The 22,629-nt window shown below is 45.9% G+C and overlaps 1 protein-coding gene across 4 annotated transcripts in view; it reads right to left on the reverse strand.

Moving 5' to 3' along the window:
* kcnab2a (potassium voltage-gated channel subfamily A regulatory beta subunit 2a) overlaps positions 1 to 22,629 on the reverse strand; it is a 319,177-nt gene that overhangs the window by 235,205 nt on the left and 61,343 nt on the right. The window contains exon 1 of one of the 4 annotated variants that reach the window (XM_068017209.1): positions 13,243 to 13,343. The exons of the other annotated variants lie outside the window; for them this stretch is intronic. The gene's annotated coding sequence lies outside the window, so the exon portion shown is untranslated. Of the gene's footprint in view, positions 1 to 13,242; positions 13,344 to 22,629 lie in introns of those variants that run through there. 4 annotated transcript variants of the gene reach the window in all.

Below are 22,629 nucleotides of genomic sequence, written 5' to 3' on the forward strand. Positions count from 1 at the left end.
ATTCAATGACCCTGTCTCCACTACCATCTGAGGCAGAGAATTCCAAAGTCGCACAACACTCAGAAAAAATTTCTCCTCATCTCTGCCCTAAAAGGGCGACCCCTAATTTTAAAACAGTGCCCCCTAGGTCTGGACTCACCCACAAGAGGGAACATCCTTTCCACATCCACCTTGTCAAGACCATTCAGGATCTTATATATTTCAATCAAGTCTCCCTCGTTCTTCTAAACTCCAGTGTAAACAAGCCCAGTCTGTCTAACCTTTCCTCATAAGACAACCCACTCATTACAGGTATCAATCTAGTAAACCTCCTCTGAACTGCCTCAAACGCATTTACATCCTTTTTAAATAAGGAGACCAAAACTGCATATAGTATTCGAGATGTGGTCTCACCAATGCCCTGTATAACTGAAGTATATCCTTAATTTTATTTTCAATTTCTCTTGTAATGAAGGATAGCATTCCATCAGCCTTCTTTATTACTTGCTGTAGCTGCAAAACTAAATAAAGGCCCAGCCTCCACAAGAAGCCAAGTTTGCAGTCCAATAATGTTTTCGAAATAGTTTGTGTGTCACTTCAAAATAGTCTGGAGAAAATGTCATTAAATGGAGAGTTTAACTTTTTGTGACTAATGCACTAGAACATCTAGATCCCTCTGCACCTCAGAATTCTGCAGTCATTCTCTGTTTAAGTAATACTCTTCTTTTTTATTCTTCCTGCCAAAGTGAACAATTTCACATTTTCACACATTATACGCCGTCTGCCAGATTTTTGCCCACTCACTCAACCTATATATAGCGGTCTGCAAACTCCTTATTTGTCCTCTTCACAACATACTTTCCTACCTATCGTTGTGTCATCTACAAATTTAGCTACCATGCCATCACTCCCCTTATCTAAGTCATTGATATAAATTGTAAAAAGTTGAGGCCTCAGCACAGACCCCTGCGGGACTCCACTCATCACACCCTGCCAATCAGAAAAGGACCCAATTATGCATACACTCTGTTTTTTGCCAGCCAGCCAATCTTCTATCCATGCTAATGTGTTACCCCCTACACCATGAGCTCCTACTTTGCACAATAACCTTTTATGTGGCACCTTGTCAAATGCCTTCCGGAAATCCAAGTACAGTACGTCAAAGGGCTCCCTCTTTCTCCACAGCGCATGTTACTCCTTCAAAGAAATCCAATAAATTGGTTAAACATGATTTCCCTTTCACAAAACTATGATGACTATTCCCAATTACATTGAGTTTTTCTAACTGCCCAGCTACAGCCTCCTTAATGATCGATTTTAACATGTTTCCCAAGGCAGACGTCAAACCAACTGGCCTATAGTTACCGGTTTTATGCCTCCCCCCAACCCCCCCGCCTTCTTGAATACAGGGATTATATTTGCTACTTTCCAGAATCTAATGAATTTTGAAAAATTAACACCAACGCATCTACTATCTCATTAGCCACCTCTTTTAGGACCCTAGGATGAAGTCCATCAGGAACCGGGGACTTATCAGCCCCAAGAAAATATCTAACCTGCAATTTGCAATAAAGACAATATGCAAGATTTTCCAACACTGTCAAATGGTATCATTTTGGATACTGAGTGTTATTTTAGAATCATAGAATCTGGTCTTAAATATATTTTCTGTGGTGGGATCTTTGCTCGGACTTTCAAAATGTACCCAACATTTGAACTGAATATTCTTTTTCTGCAAATTTTGAGTAACTGGTTTACCACACTATATATAGCACTGCAGTGAAACCATACTTCCTGGCTGCATGTGGGCTTGGTCCAGTATTTCACAAGTTGCTGCTAAGGGCATTTTTTGAACTTCCCTGATTTAACTTTACACACACCAATAAGAACAAGATCATAGTAAAAAGAAATTTTTTAAAAATTAGTTAAGAAAAAAATGGAGCTAGCCAATACAGCAAAGAACAGCTGCATTGCAGTGGACTACTAAGGTTCAGAGAATGAAGCAATGAATCACTGGAACTAAAGGAACAAATAGACTGATATTGCTTACATGCTGTCCAAGTGCTTCTATTTCCAGCTTACCAAAGCCAGGCAGGTGGAATTTTCCAAACCCAGTTAAGTGTCTTGAACAGTAATTATATCCTGTTGAAGGAATCCCCAGTTCATCTGGATGATACTGTTTAGCCAACTCATTCATCCATTGCAAGTTCCCAGAAGATGACCAAAATATGTTTCAGTTTGCTTTGTTATTGCACAGTTTTTGTACAATTGGATCTGAATGATAGCATCAAGTGTTTATAAGAACATAAGAACTAGGAGCAGGAGTAGGCAATTCAGCCCCTCAAGCCTGCTCCGCCATTCAATATGATCATGGCTGATCTTATCTCGGCCTCAACTTATAAGTACAATACCATGCCAATAATTAGTGATTAAATTGTTTGCAACCAAGCATCCTGAAGACTCAGACTGTAATTCCCAAAATTTTGTGGGAAGAAAAATTGGCAAATGTAAAACACTGCAAAAAAAGGAGGTAAGGATAAACCAGGAACTTACTGGCTAGTCTAATCATTTATTGGTAAACTACCAATATCTGTAATGCAGAATGAAATTAATAAGAGACCATATAGGTTTATCAAGAATGGTCAGCATAAATTTCGAAAGAGCAGATTATGCTTGATCTGCCTTTGAAATTCTTTGAAGGAACAAAAGATAGATGAAGGGCATTTGGCAAGATAGCGTACAACAACTTGCATTTATGTAGAACGTTTAACATAGCAAAACACCCCTAGTCGCTTCACAAGAGATTTGACACCCAGCCATACTTATGTGATATTATGACGGGTGACCAAAAATTTGGTCAAAGGGAAGGATTTTAGGAGCATCTTAAAGGAGGAGACAGAGGAATGGAATTCCAGAACTTAGAGCTCTGGCAGCTAAAGGCAAGCTGCCAATGGTACAGCAATTAAAATCGGGGACTCACAGGAGGCCAGAACTGAAGGAATGCAGAGATTTCAGAGGATTACAGGACCACAGGAAGTTAGAGATGAAGAGGCGAGGCCATGCAGGGATTTGAAAACAAGGTAGCAAATTTTAAAATCGAGGCCAAGCCAGACCAATGTAACTTATGGCATTATTGGAGGTTTAGTTTAGTTTAGTTTAGAGATACAGCACTGAAATAGGCCCTTCGGCCCACCGAGTCTGTGCCGACCATCAACCACCCATTTATACTAATCCTACACTAATTCCATATTCCTACCACATCCCCACCTGTCCCTATATTTCCCTACCACCTACCTATACTAGGGGCAATTTATAATGGCCAATTAACCTATCAACCTGCAAGTCTTTGGCATGTGGGAGGAAACCGGAGCACCCGGAGGAAACCCACGCAGACACAGGGAGAACCTGCAAACTCCACACAGGCAGTGCCCAGAATTGAATCCGGGTCGCTGGAGCTGTGAGGCTGCGGTGCTAACCACTGTGCCACCTTATAAGGTGCTACCTTATAGATAGGTTGTCAAAATGAGGCCTAGACTGCCCTCTCAGGTGGACATAAAAAAATCGTATGACACCATTTCAAACAGGAGCAGGGCAGATGCCTGGTGTCCTGGCCAATATATATCCATTACTAAAACAGATTATCTGACTATTTATCTCACTGCTGTTTGTAGGACCTTGCCGTGCACAAATTGGGTGTAGCATTTTCCTACATTACAACAGTGCCGGCATTTTAAAAGTACTTAATTGACTGTAAAGCACTTTGGAATAGCTTGAGGTTACGAAAGATGCAATACTAATGCAAGTCCTTTCCATTCCTTGTAGTTATGGGGAGAGATGTTTGATAATGGTATGTCTTCCAGCAGAGCAGAACAGGCTAAGAGGAGACCCAAAGCTTTTAAAAGTTATGCAGAGTACTTACGAGTTGAAGAAGAAAAGGACTAATTTCTCTGGTTAGGAAATCAATGACAAGTGACCATCAATGTAAAATGGTCAATAGAGAGAGTGAGGAGAGAAGTTAGGAAACATTCTTTACAAAAAAACTTTTAGGTCATTGGATGGTTTGTCAGAGACAAAGACCACTGCACTTTTCATTTTGCAGTGAGATTCGGTTGGGTTGCTCTAGCAAAGAGCTGGCATAGATATGATGGTCAAGTCGCCTTCTTTACTATAAACTTCTAATGTTCATTGCTAATGGAACTAATCTGTATTGTTTGATGACCTATCCATCTGCACCAAATAATGTAAATGCAAGGTCTTTTTCCTTCATCAATATTTATGAAAGACAAAGTGCTATTGGCCTCTTATTACTTCTTGTGTCACACGCTGGGCATGTTAGATAAGAACAGATAAGATCCATCAATGCACGTCTTCAGAGATGGTGCAGAGGGAGAATTTCAGATGTCTAGGACAGAGGAAAGCTGTTCACCTGAATCGGAGGGGTACCAAATATCTTGCAGAAAGGGTAAATAATTTTTTTTTTTAAAAGGGTAGAACTAACTAGCACAGAATCAGAACGCACAAAGTTAACAGAAAAGAGAAACATGCATTTATACCATGCAGTTCACAACCACAAGACGTTCCAAAGTGCTTCACAGCCAATTAAGTACTTTTTTTGGGAAGTGCGGTCGCTGTTGTAATGTAGGAAATACTACAGCTAGCAAGGGCCCATAAACAGCAATGTGATAATGACCAGATAATCTGTTTTAGTGATTCTGATTGAGGGATAAATATTGACCGGGGATAACTCCCCTTCTCTTCGTCGAAATAGTGCCATGGGGTTCTTTTACATCCACCCAAGGACGCAAGACAAGACCTCGGTCTAACGTTTCATTTGAAAGACAGCACCTCCCACAATTTAGTGCACTGCACTGCAATACTGCACTGGAATGTCAGCCTAGTTTTTAAGTTCAAGTCTCTGCAGTGAGAGTGCTACCAACTGAGCCACAGCTGACACATTAAATAATTCGAAAAAATGGAGTAAGCATATTAAAGCTTAACCTGAATTGTTTGTAAATGTATGCAAAGAGTATAAGGAATAAAATGAGTGAGCTGTAGTTGCTGCTACACAGGGAGGAAATTGAAGTTGTTGAAGTGACTGAACCCTAGTTGAAACCATGATTGGGGAGTTAACTTGACTGAGAAGGTAAAGGTGGCATTAACAGCTCAGAGTGGGACTAGTTACAACAGAGTTGTATGTTGTGTCACAAGAGTTTTTTTTTAATTGAAAGCTGGGACTTCTGTGTGTCTTTGAAAGCTGGGAAAAGGGATTTTCTGGGAACAGTGAATGCTGACACTTGGTGTTTGAAGTGTGCAGACGGCAAGACCTGTTTCCAAGCAACCAGGAAGATTCATGACTGTCTTGTGACTTGACGGTTGAAAGTTTTAGTTTCATGTTAGGATTAAGAGAGACCAGTGAACTTTACAAGGAGCAGGCTTTGAAATCTTTGCTTTGCCCTGCCTGGAAAGAGAGGAAGACCCAGAAAGTGTTACCACTCTCTGCAAAAGAAGCCTTGCATCTCTTAGAAAGAAATTCTAAATTTAAGGTGAGGTTTTGACCTGCCTGAAGAGAGGGAAAGACCCAGGAAAAGAGGGGTTGCTAAACTCTGTGGAGGAACACGGCTTTGGAGAGAGGAAGCATTGTGTTTTGGGTGTGGCAGATTACTATTGCCTCCAGTCTCTCAAGAATCCCTGCCTCAAGGATTCCTGTTGCCTTTTGTGTTTTGGGTGATCTTGAAATCTCAGGAAAGCTTCTATTGCTAAATTGCTACTTCAAAATCCAAGTAGATCTGTTGCTGCACCCTGATGGAAGACTGTGTGTGACACCTGCTGCAGACGAATTCCTTGAACACCTACCCATCACAGACTGTTCATCAATCTCACCTGGAGAGACTTCGAGTGGCATCCGACTATTCGACTCTGGTACATCAAACCAATCTGGAAATATCCTACCAGACCATGACAACCAATCATTTTATTATTCCTAAGAAACCGTTGTAATTCAAAACATCCTTAAAAAACCAACAGTTAACCGGTTTTGAAATGTATGTGTGTGTGCGCATGAGGGTTAGAAAAAAGTTATAAAATCTTTTTTTATTTATAGATTTATCTCATTATCGTTTAAAAACTTGGTTTATTAATAAAGAGTTAATTTTTGTGTTGTTTAAAGCAACCTGGTTTGGTGTGCTTTATTCTGAGGGTAAATAGTGTTTAATTTGGCTATTTTCCAGTAAGTGGGAAACTTTACTAATATGTGGTGACCTGTGGCGTAGCGGGTCTGAATTAACAGTGCATTGCTCCCGCCTTGGTCACAACAGCTGGAGCTGACTCTATGGGCAGAATTAGAGGACAATAAAAGGGAAAGAGTTAGTAATAGGAATATGCTACAGGCCATCAAACAAAGTGAGACTGTTGCAATTTTGTAGGAGGCAATACCACAGATGAGTTACAGGCTGTCAGTAGTACTGCTGGGGATTTCAATCTTCTTCACATTAGCCAGAGTGCACAATGGGGTGGATCTGCATGAAGTTGTGAGTGACCGGTTTCTAAAACAAAATATTAAGAAACTCACAAGGCGTAATGCAATATTGGATTTAGTTTTAATAAATAAGGAGGGAACAATATGCAAAGTAGAAGTAAGGGAGTATTTGGAATCTAGTAACGATAATATTCTGATATTCAGAGTAGACAACAAAAAGGAAGCCAATTAAAAAAACTTTAGTTTAAACAAGCTGGCTATAGGGGTGAGAGAGAATGCATGGGAATGGCAAAATGGGAAGATATACTAGAAGGAATAGTTTAAAAGGGATAATTTTTAAGATGCACAGAACAAAAGAGCAAATTCAAGAAAAGGTAGGGAGATCTATAAAAGTAGACTTAGGAATGCCAAGAAACTCATCAGGGCTGCAAAAAGGGATCACAAGGAAAAATATCTGGAAAGAAAAGCAGAACCATAATATATTCAAGTATGCTGGGGTTAACAAAAAATAGGCTGCAAAGAGAGGTTGGCACACCAAAAACGCCAATGGGGAAAGTGGTGATTGAAGATTGAGAAAATGAAAGAAATAGAAGAGAAATGGCAGAATTGAAGTCACAATTCCAATGTGAATATAGACTGAAAAGTTTTAAAATCACAAGAGAGGACATACTGAGGAGATTGCTGAAGCTCAAGATAGACAAGGCACCTAGCACTGACTACTTGCAACCATGTTCTGAAACTAGTGTTTGCTTGGCAGCCAAGTACCAGTGGAGGGCCACAAAGTTACTGTTATTTATAATTTATATGAAGATTTAGAGGAAGGAACTATGTCTAAAGTGTTTAAATTTGCAGATGATGCCAAAGTGAAAGTAGTAGCAAATGGTGACTGTTAATGAGTACAAATTCAGAAGGAACTTGACAAGCTTGAGCAGGGAAATGGCAAATGCAATTTAATACAAGGAAATGTAAGATTATGAGATTTAGCAGGAAGGCTGAGGTGAAGTAGAATGTACTTGAGCTATTGGAGGAGAGACCTTGGGGTTTAGTGGACAGGTCGTTAAAACCATTAGCAGAATGTTCCCAGATTGTTAAAAACACAGAGTATTGGGATGCATAGGAAGAGGTATAACATATAGCCAGAGGCGGCATTTTAAAACTATTTTGCCCTGGTAAGACCACATATGGAGTACTGCATGTAGTTCTGGTCTCCCTATTTAAAAATACAGTACAGAGAACAGCTACACAGTTGATTCCAGAACTTAGGAAAATGATGCATTGGGTAAGATTGACTACCCTGGGTCTTTTCTCTCTTGAAAAGAGACTAAGAGAGGACAATGTGTTTAAAATTCTCAAAGTTTTGAACAACTTGGATCCTGTTACCAAGGTGGGAGGAGTGTACTGTTTATTCCAGTTCCACTTCTCCACGGGTAACATATATTTAAATATTTTCCCACTTACCGATATGGTCAATCATAGACTACTTTTATTCCAGAATAAAACACACCAACTAGGTTTCTTTAACAAACAACAAAATTATCAGTTTATTATAAAACAAGTCTTAATCAGTAATGAAGTAAAGCATAAACACAGATTGAAATATTAAAGTTCCCTTTTTACCTGAGCCCTACACACACACACATATACACTGATTAACTGGAAAAATAAAGGATTTTTTTTTTTAGAGCTCTATTACAGACAAAAAACACTTGGGCTGAACACTTGCTCATTCTTGAACAAACAGCAGATCAGATATATTGTGTTCCAAAACTGGCATACAGTCTGGCTTCTGATTACACGTAGACGGGTTACTGGGATCTTTTGAGACAGTTCTTTTCAGGCGGTGTTGAGAATTAATTTAGCAGGCTTTTCTTCTAAGACAGGAGATGAGATGAGTTGACACAGTGGACTTCTCAGGGTCTTTTAGAGAGGTGCTGGAAAGCTGAGCTGGGTTGTGGTCTTCTCTCCTTCCTTGGAAGTTCTCTGCTCTCCTTGGAAGTTCTCTCCCTTTTTATACAGTTCAACCCTAACTCAAAACAATTCAAAAGCGAAACCAACAACAGGAAGTCAATCTTTTGACCTCCATCAATCTTGACCTGTCACTTCTTTGTGAACAACCTCTCCAGGTGTCCAAAGTTCTCGGTTTTTTATTGAGCTGGAAGCCAAGTGGTTTCCCAAAAAGGCTTGTTGTTGTTGCTAGAAGTCAAGTGGTTTCCCGGAAAGGCTTGTTTTCCTCACAAGACCTCTCAGTGCCCCTTTTAAAAAATATTTCCAGGGACTGCTTTTCAAAGTCAAATGGCCTTTACACGATCCCCTTTGAAAACCCCAAAGTTTAACATTTCTTCAATCTCTCAAAAATGAATCCTCAAAAAATATATTTAACAAAACAGAGGCACTTTTATTTATTTTTTTTATTTATTTAGCGATATAGCACTGAAACAGGCCCTTCGGCCCACCGAGTCTGTGCCGACCAACAACCACCCATTTATACTAACCCTACAGTAATCCCATATTCCCTATCACCTCCCTACACTAGGGGCAATTTACAACGGCCAATTTACCTATCACCTGCAAGTCTTTGGATGTGGGAGGAAACCGGAGCACCCGGCGAAAACCCACGCAGACACAATCCGAACAAGCTTTTTTTCCCTGTACAGAATTTAAGTACAAAGGTATTTACAAATTTATTTACAAATCAAGAAACAACAAAATGATAGAAATACAAGAGAAACCTTTTTTCAAAAAGCTAAAAGGGCGCTAAGTATGTGGAACAGATTACTAGCATGGGTGGTGGAACAAGAAATCTTAATCGGTTTCATGAAGGAATTAGCCAAGGTCTTGTCAACAAATGGGATTCAGTGCTATTAGAAGTGCACCAAGGGAATACTGTAGAGAATTGGGCTAGATGGACTGACTGCCTTCTCCTGCCTGAAATTGTTACGATGTTAATATGTTCTACTAAGTCACTAGACTGCACATGGGAAATTTCTGCTAATCTACAAAGTTCAAATGGCCCTGTCTGCCAACAGTATTAAAATTAGATCCAATTATAACTTGCAGTGCAGGTGTTACAAAGACTTAGCAATATTATTACTTAAGTTGATTGAATCTGCTCCCTAATAATTGGCTCACCTGGTGCACTGGTGGAAACCACATAATGCCACATCAAACCCATATCAAAAAACATCAGAAGCCACTAACAAAATATAGAAGTATTTTTCAAGACTATTAGTCACTAATCAATTCTAAGTTGGAATAAAAGTTATGAACAAGGATTTCCCTGACAGCTGAGCCTTACCAATTTTGATCTTCGGTCTATAAAGAATTGGCTAATCCCAGCAAAGGCAACAGTAACAATGCTACAATCAGCCTAAACACATTTTGGTTAAGGATGAAAATCAAGTGGGGTTCCCAATTCTGATTGATATCCACCAACCCTGCTAAATGTGCAGGTGTATGGATAGGATCAGGTTCAGCAAAGTCGTCCCCTACAATCCAATTCTGTTGACACTCATCATTTAAGCTCTCTTGGATAATGACCACTTGATGACAACCAGTTCCCATTGGAATTGTCAACCAGTAAGGAGTCAACACTTTCAGGGAGGAGAAAAAACTGACCAGGAAGAATTGTATCCAATATTATGAGAATGTGTCCTGGGCAATATTTATTCCTCAACCAACATGAAAAGAAGTTATCTGGTCATTATCACATTGTACACAGCAAGTTCCCATAAACAGCAAACTGGCTGTTGCATTTCCTACTATTAACAGTGACAACATATCAAAAGTATTTCATTGGTTCTAAAACACTTTGGGACGTCCTGTGGTTGTGAAAAGTGTTAAATAAATGCAAGTCTTTTCTTTCAGCATGTTAAAATTACGTCTTTGGTCTTTGTTACAATAGTTCAAATTATCAGTGCCTCACATATTACTGCACAACATTACTGCAAGAATGTTAATGACATTAAATCACAGAATCTGAATTTACAGCAACAAAGGCAGCCATTCAGCCCACTGCATCAGTGCCAGCTCTCTGAAAAAGCTGGCCACTTAAATTCCATTCCCATGCCCTTCTCTTAGCCCCTTTTAAATTTTCCTTTGGCAATTACTTATTCATTTCTCTGTTTCTGGTAGGGCATCCCACATCCTATTGTTATTCAGGCAAAGGCAGTATCCAATATCCACACAGCAATGATCCCAGAAACAGCAATGAGAAAGATGGCTAATTAATCTGTTCTGATGATGTTTATTGAAGGATGTCAATTAGGACACCAGGAGAACTCCCCTGCTCTCAAATAGTATTCTGGGATCTTTAATATACACTTGGACAGGCAGGTGGATATAAATTGAGGCTTGGTTTAATATCTCATCTGAAAGATAGCACTTCAGTGTTGTGAGCTAGTCTTGGAATAGAGTTTGAACCACAAGTCCATAGGTGAGGAGTATGACCACTGAATCAGACTGAGTGGTAGAATCTCTGAAGGATATTAGTGAAGCAATAGCTTGTTTTTTCCTTTTTTTATACAACAATCCAGTTGTTTATCCTGGGTGCTCTCCTACAACCAACCAGATTTACGGCATTCGAGTTCAAAATCTTGTCATGATGGGATCTGAACTCATTGGGTCCAATTATAACTCACTCAAAACCCATTCATTTACACAGAATTAAAATCAGGCGCATTATCTCTGGCCCACTAATTGAGTACCATAACCTCTACACTATACAAGAAGGCATACGGCATGCTTGCCTTCATCGATCGGGGAATAGAGTATAAAAAGTGGCAAGTCATGCTGCAGCTGTACAGAACCTTAGTTAGGCCACACTTAGAATATTGCGTGCAATTCTGGTCGCCACACTACCAGAAGGACGTGGAGGCTTTGGAGAGGGTACAGAAGAGGTTTACCAGGATGTTGCCTGGTCTGGAGGGCATTAGCTATGAGGAGAGGTTGGATAAGCTTGGATTGTTTTCACTGGAACAACGGAGGTGGAGGGGCGACATGATAGAGGTTTACAAAGTTATGAGTGGCATGGACAGAGTGGATAGTCAGAAGCTTTTTCCAAGGGTGGAAGAGTCAGTTACTAGGGGACATAGGTTTAAGGTGCGAGGGGCAAAGTTTAGAGGGGATGTGCGAGGCAAGTTCTTTACACAGAGGGTGGTGAGTGCCTGGAACTTGCTGTCGCGGGAGGTGGTGGAAGCAGGTACGATAGCAGCATTTAAGAGGCATCTTGACAAATACATGAATAGGATGGAAATAGAGGGATACGGTCCCCGGAAGTGCAGAAGGTTTTAGTTTAGACAGGCATCAAGATTGGCGCAGGCTTGGAGGGCCGAATGGCCTGTTCCTGTGCTGTACTGTTCTTTGTTTGTTCTTTGTTCTATTCAAGGGTTCTGCCTCAACCTAACCCACATTTCTGTTGATATTATTTTTCTCTCCCCCCCCCCCCCCAAACTTATTTTAATTACATAAATCTGCCTCTGTCAGTAATCATTCTTTATAATCCATCCTCTTTATGATCTGTTCACTTTTTCCTGTGGCACTTGCCTCTTTGTCCTTTCTTTCCACTTCCTCCTCTTGGCTTTTCCCTCTCCTTCACTCATTAGTTTAAAACTTTCTCTCACAAATCTAGCAACTCTTCCAATGAGGCCATGATTCTAGCTCTGTTCAGGTGAAATGTATCCATCCTGTAAAGCCCATTCCTGTCCCTCAACAGTTTCCAGGAATCTGAAACCTGTCCTCCTACACCATCTCTGCAATTATGTGTTCACCATATCTTATAATTTCTATACTAAATTGTGGCACTGGGAGTAATCTTGATACTATCTTTGATGTCCTTCCCTCCAATCTTTAAAAAGAAACCTTGCGCTTGAGTGCAAGCAGTCAGAAACTGCCAAAAATCCTGAAAATGTGGACACACAAAGCATCCAAGACCCCAACAATGTGTAGGTATTGCGCTTTAGCTGCCCTCCTCATACTAAACTGTTTTACATTAAATGTCTAAAAAAAATGCAACAAGTTAGTGATTAAAGCATCTCTAACATAATTTTAGGCCAACTGCACCTCAAGGTTGATCTCCATCTCAGCCTCAACTTCTGCTCAAGGTAAACTCCATATCGAACATGCATTTCATACTTCAATGGTCTCTTGTTGCTCAAGACTCCAATATTGCACATTTATGAACAAACAACAGTTGATGAATGGGAAATTCTATATCTAATTGTATCAACCAGTATAGCCTCCAGCCAGTATGCTCTCAGTATACTAACTAAACCTTCAGTCATAAAGTACTAGTGGTGTTCACCATTATTCCTGTAACTTACCTGATAAAGCCAGATTCATTATCCTCTCTAACCTAAGTTTGAACAATGGCACCTTGTTTTCAAATTGAGAACAAATTAAAAAATATAAATCATGTTTCACCATCCTGACAACCAGAAACTACTCAGTGGATAATAATATCACCACGTACAACAGTTAATCATCAGCTCACAATTAAGCTGAAATGAAACCACTTGTCTTTTGTAGAAAGGCTTTTATTCTTTGGCAGAGTTCCGTCATTATTTGATTCACAGTTCAAGTTACAGGCTAAAGAACTGCAGCAGTCCATTTCTCATTTACAGTAGGTGCAAGTAAAAGGACTAACTAGATCGGCAAGTTTAGACTGAGGATGTACAGTTATATTTCAATACCCTGACAAGTTAATTGTCTGCTCAACACTCAAACTAAACATATAGCATTTCAGACAAGTAAGAAAGAGAGTAATGTTCTCTTAATCTTGTTGGAAAAATTACCTTGTTCTGAACTGGAAAATTTGGTATCTACAAGAAAGATTTTGCTGCAAATCAACACCGTCACTTCAGCACAACTTCTTAAAATCAACATCGATCCTTCAGATGCAAGAGTGCTGCAATTCTTAAAATCTTACTGTATTATTTACACTGCAATAGATAAAAAATAGATCACGCCACATTACAAAATACATGTAAAAACTTTTCCACATGGCAAGGTTCCAATCTCAGCAGGTCCAAAAGAGAGTCAGGTGTCTCCAGTGAGGGAATGACAAAAATAAAATCAGTGAGTCATTTCATGCTGATCTTAAATACCTCATAACAGCTCATTAAAGAGCTATAATGGATAAGGCCTGGGAACAGTTCATCACCCCACCCTCTTAATGCAACAGGGGTGAAAAATTAATACATGTCAATAAGAACATAAGAAATATGAGCAGGAGTAGACCACACAGCCCCTCAAGCTTGCTCTACAATTCAGTATGATCATGGCTGATCTTTCCCACTAGCTTCCCATTTCAACTGATTCCCTGAAAAATCAAAAATCTGTCCATCTCAGCCTTGAATACATTCAAAGATACAGCATCCACAAACCAGTGGGGTAGAGAATTCCAAAGAATCACAACCCTCTGAGTGCAAAAATTTCTTATCTCAGTCCTAAATGATCAACCCTTTATCCTGAGGCTGTGTCCCCATATTCTAGATTCCCCAGCCAGGGGAAACAACCTCTCAAACTGTCAGATTCCTTCAGAAACTTGCACGTTTCAATTAGATCACAATGTAATCTCCTCTACACTGGGGAGACTAAACACAGATTGGGCAATTGCTTTGCGGAACACCTTCACTAAGTCCACAAGACCCTGAGCTTCTGGTCATGTATCATTTTAATTCTCCATCCCACTCTCCGCTTAGCCTCCTACACTAAACTAAAAACTCCAGAGCGTATAGGCCCAATTTACTCAGCCTCTCATCCCACAAAATAATCTAGTGAACCTTCAGTGTACCACCTCCAAGGCAAATGTATCCTTTCTTGGATATGGAGACTAAAACAGCACACAGTACTCCAGGTGTGATCTCACCAAAGCCCTATACAATTACAGCAAGATTTCCTTGTTCTTGTCCCCCAGTACTCTTGTATTCCAGTCCTCTTGCAATAAAGGCCAACATGCCACTTGCCTTCCTAATTACTTGCTGTAGCTGCTTGCTAACGTTTTGTGTTCCTTGTTCAGGTACACCTAAATCTCTCTGAGCATCAACATTTAAATGTTTCATGCCTTTTAAAAAAATATTCTGCTTTTCTATTCTTACTGCCAAAGAGAATAACCTCACACTTCCCCACGTTATACTCCATCCACCACCTTGTTTCCCACTCAATTATCCTGTCTATATCTCTTTGCAGCCTCTTTGTGCCCTCCTCACAGCTTACATTCCCACCTAGCTTTGTATCGTCTGCAAATTTGGATACATTACTCTCGGTCTCTTTGTCTAAGTCATTAATATAGATTATAAATAGCTGAGGCCCCAGCACTGATCTTTATGGCACTCCACTAGTTACAGCCTGCCAACTTGAAAATGCCCCATTTATCCCTACTCTCTACTTCCTGAGGAGAAAGACATATTTCAAATTCATCAAGTAGACTATATGGTTAAAACTCCATTAATACCTGTGTATTAGATAATAAACATCATTCATAAATTACAATCTCTACAATGAGTGTTGTTTCAGATCAGCTTTTATCTATATAGAGTTGCAACTAATTACCTTCAATAAATAATGAATGCATGGAAAGGGCTGCACAGATATAATACCAGCTGTGTTAGGCTGATTTATTCACACGAAATACAAAACAGAAAGTTAATCTAACTTTCCTAAAGCAAATTGGTACAAAATGGCAGACTTGTGACATTTTGTACTGCTACGTTACTACGGTTTTCCATCCAGCAATGTTCCAGAAGACTAAAGTCTTATAACATTGCAATACACTACTGTTAAAATATGATGCATCTAATCCACCTTCTGGCCAATGCTTATCACTATTATTATTGAAGCAATGTGAATAAACAAGATTTAAGCTGTTCAAACGGTTTATGATGTGAATTTACAGCTAACCTGCTTATAAATTAATATAAATATTAATGAATTAAAGCTAAGATACTGTCAAATTGATTGTTTTTCTTCAAAATTCATTAACAATTGAGTAGTAGTTCCACTGCACCAAATGGCGCAACAATTTTGATAGAGAGGATAAAGACAAAAATAAAAGCAACTTTTCAATTATACTAACCTTTGGTCTGCTTTTGTTTCCAGGCTGTACATCCTAATAACAAACACAGGTCTTTCATTGCATCATATCTGAATACATTCTGGAAGCTGACAAACTGGCCTGCTTGATGATGCACAGCATCTTTTTTTTAAAAAACTATCCTCTGGGAGGGAAGGTTTTTTTTTAAATAAAAAATGAGCAGATGTTGGTCTACCTCCCACTGGTTAAGACCATGAACCACACAGATTGTGAAGTTCCCAAGTTCTACACTGAGTGGCAGTAAGGATACTATAATTGGTCTCAATCCTGGGTTGAAGCACAGTAAAATGACCAGGAGTCTCTCTCGTGATCATGACATCTGCTAGAGGGTGCTTGTGTGCAGGAATATTGGTGAAGACAGGATCATTAACGATGCATACAAGACTGAATACTCTACTGACACACAGAGTTTCGGCTCACATGAAAAAATGAACAATACGTCAGAGGCCAATGTAGGAACTAAGGGGTTATCCTCTCCCATGTTTTATCTGTCGGATGAATCTATGTAAGTTACGGTCCAATAAAACTCACATGACATGTTATGTTTTAAAGTAGAATGATTTTAAGTGATGTTACGGTTATGCTCGGAAATAGTTATACTTTGTATATGTATCAATGTATTAGATTAGAACTAAGTTATGGACCTTGTGTTTAGAATCATGTTGTTAAATGTGAAATGTATATTTGTATACTGTAGTGGGGATATCGTGGAAGGTGGTGTTTACTGTCAAGACAATAGCAGAAATAGCTTTGCTATGAGAGCAAATGTCTTCATAACTGCCCATTCTGCATTTCAATTAAGACAGACTCAGTCACAATAAGGGATAGATTTGTAGGCCCCACAAGGATGATGATGCAAATAAAGATATTCAGAGACCAGTCAAGACTGGAATGCTGATGGGGACAGCAAACATTCCCCATTGTGTGACAATGACGTGGCTCATCAAGCTATCTGCAGAGACAATGTACAGAGGGAAGGGTCATATCTGCTGTAATCTGACTGTTATAAACTAATCAAAAAGAGACAACTTATAGAGGGTAAAGTGATACCTGACCAAAAGGGTTAAGGTGGACTGTAACCTAATGTGGAATGAATGAACCCTCGGAGGGGAAGGGAAAGAAAGGAAACACGACAGCACCACAGCAGCTCGGAAAGCAAGAACTGAGGACACCCTACACTCTACTGTACAACTATTGCCAATGGCTAAGTATTGCTTGCCTATTCTTGCTGTACTTAATAAACTCTCTATCTTGTTTAAGAAACCCGAGTTTGTACCTTGTGGATCAAAAGCTGGTCAACATCCCACCTAAACATACAAACATTTTACACCAAACAGCATCCATGGAATTGAATCCCAGCAAAGAGCTAGACAGAAAGGAAATGTAGTGTAAAAAGAGGAAAATACCTTACAATAATATTTCATCACAAAAAACTGCCACTTAGTCATGAGTGATGTGCCTGTAACTCCTAGGGACTAATTTTAAAATTCATCAGGGACTACAGTATTATTTATGGCTGTGTTTGCTGACAATGCCAGCAACGGCGCTGCACTGGCACATGCACATATGCAGCCTGTTTCACTGAAACGTCAGTCTGCGATGTTCAGGCAGCTACCAGGACGAAAGATGGCGTTGCTCAAATAATCACACAAAGGCAACACAACGCACGCAATGGCCGTAGAGAGCTGGGCTGGGGGGGAAAGAGAGCTGGGCTGGGGGGGGAAAGAGAGCTGGGCTGGGGGGGGAAAGAGAGCTGGGCTGGGGGGGGAAAGAGAGCTGGGCTGGGGGGGGGGGGAAAGAGAGCTGGGCTGGGGGGGGGGGGGAAAGAGAGCTGGGCTGGGGGGGGGGGGGAAGAGTGCTGGGCTGGGGGGGGGGGGAAGAGTGCTGGGCTGGGGGGGGAAAGAGTGCTGGGCTGGGGGGGGGAAACAGAGCTGGGCTGGGGGGGGAAACAGAGCTGGGCTGGGGGGGGAAACAGAGCTGGGCTGGGGGGGGAAACAGAGCTGGGCTGGGGGGGGGAAAGAGAGCTGGGCTGGGGGGGGGAAAAGAGAGCTGGGCTGGGGGGGGGAAAAGAGAGCTGGGCTGGGGGGGGAAAAGAGAGCTGGGCTGGGGGGGGAAAAGAGAGCTGGGCTGGGGGGGGAAAAGAGAGCTGGGCTGGGGGGGGAAAGAGAGCTGGACTGGGGGGGGAAAGAGAGCTGGACTGGGGGGGAAAGAGAGCTGGGCTGGGGGGGAAAGAGCTGGCTGGGGGGAGCTGGGCTGGGGGGGGGGGAAAGAGCTGGGCTGGGGGGGGAAAGAGCTGGGCTGGGGGGGGAAAGAGCTGGGCTGGGGGGGAAAGAGAGCTGGGCTGGGGGGGGAAAGAGAGCTGGGCTGGGGGGGGAAAGAGAGCTGGGCTGGGGGGGGAAAGAGAGCTGGGCTGGGGGGGGAAGAGCTGGGCTGGGGGGGAAAGAGAGCTGGGCTGGGGGGGAAAGAGAGCTGGGCTGGGGGGGAAAGAGAGCTGGGCTGGGGGGGGAAAGAGAGCTGGGCTGGGGGGGGAAAGAGAGCTGGGCTGGGGGGGAAGAGAGCTGGGCTGGGGGGAAAGAGAGCTGGCTGGGGGGGAAAAGAGAGCTGGGCTGGGGGGGAAAAGAGAGCTGGCTGGGGGGGAAAAGAGAGCTGGGCTGGGGGGAAAAGAGAGCTGGGCTGGGGGGGAAAAGAGAGCTGGGCTGGGGGGGAAGAGAGCTGGGCTGGGGGGGGAAAGAGAGCTGGGCTGGGGGGGGAAAGAGAGCTGGGCTGGGGGGGGGAAAGAGAGCTGGGCTGGGGGGGGGAAAGAGAGCTGGGCTGGGGGGGGAAAGAGAGCTGGGCTGGGGGGGGAAAGAGAGCTGGGCTGGGGGGGGAAAGAGAGCTGGGCTGGGGGGGAAAGAGAGCTGGGCTGGGGGGGGAAAGAGAGCTGGGCTGGGGGGGAAAGAGAGCTGGGCTGGGGGGGGAAAGAGAGCTGGGCTGGGGGGGGAAAGAGAGCTGGGCTGGGGGGGGAAAGAGAGCTGGGCTGGGGGGGGAAAGAGAGCGGGCTGGGGGGGGAAAGAGAGCGGGCGGGGGGGGGAAGAGAGCGGGCGGGGGTGGGGGGGGAAGAGAGCGGGCGGGGGGGGGGGGGGGAAGAGAGCGGGCGGGGGGGGGGGAAGAGAGCGGGCGGGGGGGGGGGAAGAGAGCGGGCGGGGGGGGGGGAAGAGAGCGGGCGGGGGGGAAGAGAGCGGGCGGGGGGGGGGGAAGAGAGCGGGCGGGGGGGGGAAGAGAGCGGGCGGGGGGGGGGGGGGAAGAGAGCGGGCGGGGGGGGGGGGAAGAGAGCGGGCGGGGGGGGGGAAGAGAGCGGCGGGGGTGGGGGGGAAGAGAGCGGGCGGGGGGGGGAAGAGAGCGGGCGGGGGGGGGGAAGAGAGCGGGCGGGGGGGGAAGAGAGCGGGCGGGGGGGGGAAGAGAGCGGGCGGGGGGGGAAGAGAGCGGGCGGGGGGGGAAGAGAGCGGGCGGGGGGGGGAAGAGAGCGGGCGGGGGGGGGAAGAGAGCGGGCGGGGGGGGAAGAGAGCGGGCGGGGGGGGGAAGAGAGCGGGCGGGGGGGGGAAGAGAGCGGGCGGGGGGGGAAGAGAGCGGGCGGGGGGGGAAGAGAGCGGGCGGGGGGGAAGAGAGCGGGCGGGGGGGGAAGAGAGCGGGCGGGGGGGGAAGAGAGCGGGCGGGGGGGGAAGAGAGCGGGCGGGGGGGGAAGAGAGCGGGCGGGGGGGGAAGAGAGCGGGCGGGGGGGGAAGAGAGCGGGCGGGGGGGGAAGAGAGCGGGCGGGGGGGAAGAGAGCGGGCGGGGGGGGAAGAGAGCGGGCGGGGGGGGAAGAGAGCGGGCGGGGGGGGAAGAGAGCGGGCGGGGGGGGAAGAGAGCGGGCGGGGGGGGAAGAGAGCGGGCGGGGGGGGAAGAGAGCGGGCGGGGGGGGAAGAGAGCGGGCGGGGGGGGAAGAGAGCGGGCGGGGGGGGAAGAGAGCGGGCGGGGGGGGGAAGAGAGCGGGCGGGGGGGGAGAGCGGGCGGGGGGGGTGAAGAGAGCGGGCGGTGGGGAGAGAAGAGAGCAGGCGGGAGGGGGGGAAGAGAGCGGGCGGGAGGGGGGGAAGAGAGCGGGCGGGAGGGGGAAGAGAGCTGGCGGGAGTGGGGGAGGGAAGAGAGCGGGCGGGGGGGAGGAAGGAAGAGAGCGGGCGGGGGGGAGGAAGAGAGCGGGCGGGGGGGGGGGAAAGAGAGCGGGCGGGGGGGGGGGGGAAGAGAGCGGGGGGGGGGGGAAGAGAGCGGGCAGGGGGGGGAAGAGAGCGGGCGGGGGGGAAGAGAGCGGGCGGGGGGAAGAGAGCGGGCGGGGGGGGGAGAGCGGGCGGGGGGGGGAGAGCGGGCGGGGGGGTGAAGAGAGCGGGCGGTGGGGAGAGAAGAGAGCAGGCGGGAGGGGGGGGAAGAGAGCGGGCGGGAGGGGGAAGAGAGCTGGCGGGAGTGGGGGAGGAAGAGAGCGGGCGGGGGGGGGGGGGGGGGGGAAAGAGAGCGGGCGGGGGTGGGGGGGGAAGAGAGCGGGCCGGGGGCGGGGGAAGAGAGGGGGCGTGGGGGGGAGGAAGAGAGCGGGCGGTGGGGGAAAAGAGCGGGCGGGGGGGGAAGAGAGCGGGCGGGGGGGAAGAGAGCGGGCGGGGGGGGAAGAGAGCGGGCGGGGGGGGGAAGAGAGCGGGCGGGGGGGGGAAGAGAGCGGGCGGGGGGGAAGAGAGCGGGCGGGGGGGGGGGGAAGAGAGCGGGCGGGGGGGGGGAAGAGAGCGGGCGGGGGGGGGGAAGAGAGCGGGCGGGGGGGAAGAGAGCGGGCGGGGGGGGAAGAGAGCGGGCGGGGGGGGGGAAGAGAGCGGGCGGGGGGGGGAAGAGAGCGGGCGGGGGGGGGGGGGGAAGAGAGCGGGCGGGGGGGGGGAAAGAGAGCGGGCGGGGGGGGAGAGCGGGCGGGGGGGAGAGCGGGCGGGGGGGAGAGCGGGCGGGGGGGGAAGAGAGCGGGCGGTGGGGAGAGAAGAGAGCAGGCGGGAGGGGGGGAAGAGAGCGGGCGGGAGGGGGAAGAGAGCTGGCGGGAGTGGGGGAGGGAAGAGAGCGGGCGGGGGGGGAGGAAGGAAGAGAGCGGGCGGGGGGGGAGGAAGGAAGAGAGCGGGCGGGGGGGAGGAAGAGAGCGGGCGGGGGGGAGGAAGAGAGCGGGCGGGGGGGAGGAAGAGAGCGGGCGGGGGGGAGGAAGAGAGCGGGCGGGGGGGGGGGGAAGAGAGCGGGCGGGGGGGGGGGGGAAGAGAGCGGGCGGGGGGGGGGGGGGGGAAGAGAGCGGGCGGGGGGGGAAAGAGAGCGGGCCGGGGGCGGGGGGGAAGAGAGTGGGCGTGGGGGGGAGGAAGAGAGCGGGCAGGGGGGGGGAGGAAGAGAGCGGGCGGGGGGGGGAGGAAGAGAGCGGGCAGGGGGTGGGGGGAGGAAGAGAGCGGGCGGGGGGGGGGAGGAAGAGAGCGGGCGGGGGGGGGGGGGGGGGGTGGGGAGGAGAGAGAGAGCCGTGGGGGGGGGGGGGGGGGCACGGGAGAGCGGGCGGGAGGAATGCACACCCGCACCCTCCGCCACCAGGTGTATCGGCCGCTCTCTCCCCGCTTCCCCGTGTTCCGTCATCTGCGCGTGCGCCAACCAGTCCTGGCAATGCAGAACGCTGCGCATGCGCAGAGAGCCGGAGCCCGTTGGCTCTTGTGCGCAGCTTGGCGCAGTCTGTTGACATCATCGGCGGCCTGTGTTGCCAAGAATCACTTTGATTATTTATACACCAGACATGTGGTTAATGATAAACAGCTTTCGTTCAGCAACCATGACTTAAGGTCATTTTCAAATGATGTTTTACATCACATTCTATAACGTAATTCTACTCTAAAATTTAACAATAGAAATTTCAGAAAATTTATTTTTCCACGTATGACAAAATACAGAATGTTGAAAACTGCATGAGGCATTCGGTACACATACGCATAAAATGGGTTATATTACTTTCCACTAAATGCAACTGTAACTTAATGTTAGTAATTTCTCTCAAATACCAACAGCATATTCAGATGCACACACCAGTGATGCATCTTTACTGTAGCAAACACTTCAGATTGACTGCTCCCCAGGATTTTACTGCATTCAAAGTGAATTAAATTATTTACAGCAACATCTACAGAGCACAGAAACACTCAGATGCACTGCAGATGCTGTATAAGCTAAACACACATGCATAATCTAATACTCCATCTATTCACTTGGAGCTTTTTTCCCCCTTTTCTGTGTCTGCTCAATATAAGGGATATTAATATTAGAAAAAATGAAACTCTTCCCATTTCAAGCACCCAATGACAGCACCAAACTCCCCCAGGTCAAGTACAGCACAGCTGAACAGAGAGTAAAACTTCCTCTTACTCTATCCTAAAAACATGCCTCAGGTCCAGCCTCTGAAGAGTACCCAGTGGTGCAACCGTGATTTTTTTCCCCCAATTCCCACACCAGCCATTTCGTGGTCTCTGAGTGAGTCAATTAATGCCATATTCAGGATAGAATGTTGCTGCAGACCCATGCATATTAACAAAAATTTGAAAGACCCATATTTAATACACTATGCCAACCAGTTCTCATTAGCTGCCTTTTTAAACCCGTGTGTAATATTCTCTTGTACACAATCATTTCATACTCTTCACTTCAGGGAATTATTTCAGTGTAAAAAGCATTTGAAGAAAAACAAACCTTCCTTTCCTGCAGCCCATGACGATGTAATTAAGTCAATCAACCTTTTAGTTCATCTTTACAAAGAAGTGGATCAATATAATTAACTCGCCCTTCAGAACTAACACACATCAGCAAGTTCTACTTCTTAACCATCAAAAATTTCAGCATGAACAGCACATTCTGCATTTCACCATCAAACTATAATTTGAAGGCAACAGCAATGGCTTCACCAAAAAAGTCACATTAAATGGGTACAGTCTAAAAACTTTACCAATATATCATTTGCTGTATTCAGATATAAATGCAAAGTAAACTTGAAATACATACAAGACATATCACATATCAATTTAAATCCTTAACAATAAGT

This window comes from Heterodontus francisci, chromosome 37 (assembly GCF_036365525.1).
Source record: "Heterodontus francisci isolate sHetFra1 chromosome 37, sHetFra1.hap1, whole genome shotgun sequence".
NCBI classification, from domain to species: domain Eukaryota; kingdom Metazoa; phylum Chordata; class Chondrichthyes; order Heterodontiformes; family Heterodontidae; genus Heterodontus; species Heterodontus francisci.